General features: G+C 39.0%; 1 pseudogene; it reads left to right on the top strand.

The window, feature by feature from the left end:
- Positions 1489–2498, top strand: part of LOC104784021 — a 2839-nt pseudogene continuing 1829 nt past the window's right edge.

Genomic DNA, 2498 nt, shown 5'->3' with positions numbered 1-2498 from the left:
AGAGTGCGAATTGGTAACCTTAACACAAGGCAGCTTGTGGAATTACCAATTGTTATAAATTCTGAAGGAAAAGGTAACGATCATGTATTGTACTATTTAGGACACGATCCTGTTCATGACGAATACAAAGTTCTTAGCATAGTTTGGGAGCTCGACAACAAGGAACGTAGAGTAGTGAGATCAGAACATCGAGTATTGGTACTTGGAGCTGGAGCATCATGGAAAAAGACTAAATGCCACATTACCCATAGACCCCATATAGCCCATTATCCTCCTCCCCGAGGTATCTCCATCAACGGTGTTTTGTATTATGGGGCTTGGACTAATGCACATAGATATGTGCTTATGAGTTTTGACTTGAAATCTGAAGAGTTCAATTTGATTGAATTGCCCTAAATGCTGGCATATACCAGAAATTCCCTTGGGGGTGTCTCATGAACTACAAAGAAAAAGTAGCTGTTTTTGATTGTATTAGTTTTATTGGTGATTGTATTATAAATGTTTGGGTAGTTGAAGATGCCAACAAGAGTCAATGTTCGGATAAGAAGAGTTTTGTTTTGCCAACTCTTAACTTCTACCTTGGAGATTGCTTAGCGATAGATGGCACATGTGGCAGTGGTAAGGTTTGCGTTAGAAAGATAGATTACTGGTGGTCGAATAAACAACCCTCACACTTATATATATATGATTTGGAGAGGAATGAGATAACTCGAAGGACTGAGATTACAAGGCGATCATTACCTGGTAGCTTCAAGGATAGCTTCGAGGATGCCAATTGGTCGCAGTCAATTTTTTGGGATGATGTTGAGAGCATCATGTACTTGGAAATCTAAATTTTGTTATATGTTTATATATATATTTTTTTATTATTGAATAACAAGAGATTTTAGGCCGAAGTAAGCGCCACTCGAACCCTCTAGTCTTTTGCGAGAGATCTTAGTACCATTATGTACAAGACCTTAGTCAAATTCCGATTATTTTAGTAAGATACTTAAAAACAATTAAGCACAATGAAACTCACTCTCGGTCTCGCAATAATCGAGGATCCTCAATATGAGTAGGCCCAAAGTACAAAACTTTATGATACATAACCTGTTAAGGCAATGCATGAATTGATCAACGAAGAAGAACAGTAGAAGTAAGATGAAAGTTGACGTTAGATACTAATAACTTTATGTTAGAAAAAAAACAAAAAAACAAAATGACCATTACAGTTTTGGTGTGGATATTGATAAATATAAACTGGCTAGATTCTTGGTTAACAATTTTTTTTGTAGTTAAAAAGCACTAAGGATAAGTGATAAAATATATTTACGTACTGTAGAAGGATAAAAAGGGTTTTAATTTATTTTCTGTTTCCAGGGATAAATATAAAACATTAACAAGTAAAATTTGTAGATTTAGTGAGTTGCTCTATATATATCTTGCAAATTACATGCAGTATATTTAAACATAGGTTTGGAAACACAAATCTGTGAACAAACAACCATGGGAGCGTCTTTATGTCTTGCCGTGAGGAAAAAGAAAAAGATAGCGAAGGAGACCATTGCCTTACCGGAGATCCCTGAGCAAATGGTAATCGAGATTCTGATAAGACTGCCGGCGAAATCTCTCATGAGATACAAGTGCGTCTCAAAGCTTTGGCTTTCCCTTATCGTTTCTCCATACTTCACCAACCTATTCCTTAGATCCTCACCTCGCCGACGTTTGGTCGCGTTTATAGTGGATAAAAGACACAGGATCGGCAAGTATGCCTTGCTCACATCATCATCATCGAGTCATGATCACTCAGTCGTCTCAGTGATCGATCAAAATCTGTCTATGCGGATAATAGGAAGCTACNATCCTAATCAGATTGCCCGTGAAATCTCTGATGAGATTTAAGTGCGTCTCAAGGATCTGGCTTTCCCTTATCACCTCTCGATACTTCACCAACCTTCACCTTAAACCCTCATCACAGCGACGCGTGTTCTTGTATTCGAAAACGCAGAGCGAGTATGCGTTGCTCACATCATCGACTCACGATCACTCGGACACAACCTCTGTCTCTGTGTTTGACCAAGATTGGACCATACCGGGAATGGGAGAGCACTTCTTGAACGCTGATTGTGGCTTGGTGTGTTTCCAAGCTGGGACGAGAGTGCGAATTGGTAACCTTAACACAAGGCAGCTTGTGGAATTACCAATTGTTATAAATTCTGAAGGAAAAGGTAACGATCATGTATTGTACTATTTAGGACACGATCCTGTTCATGACGAATACAAAGTTCTTAGCATAGTTTGGGAGCTCGACAACAAGGAACGTAGAGTAGTGAGATCAGAACATCGAGTATTGGTACTTGGAGCTGGAGCATCATGGAAAAAGACTAAATGCCACATTACCCATAGACCCCATATAGCCCATTATCCTCCTCCCCGAGGTATCTCCATCAACGGTGTTTTGTATTATGGGGCTTGGACTAATGCACATAGATATGTGCTTATGAGTTTTGACTTGA

Source organism: Camelina sativa, chromosome 4 (assembly GCF_000633955.1).
Source record: "Camelina sativa cultivar DH55 chromosome 4, Cs, whole genome shotgun sequence".
NCBI classification, from domain to species: Eukaryota; Viridiplantae; Streptophyta; class Magnoliopsida; order Brassicales; family Brassicaceae; genus Camelina; species Camelina sativa.
This window is presented reverse-complemented; position numbering and strand designations above follow the sequence as displayed.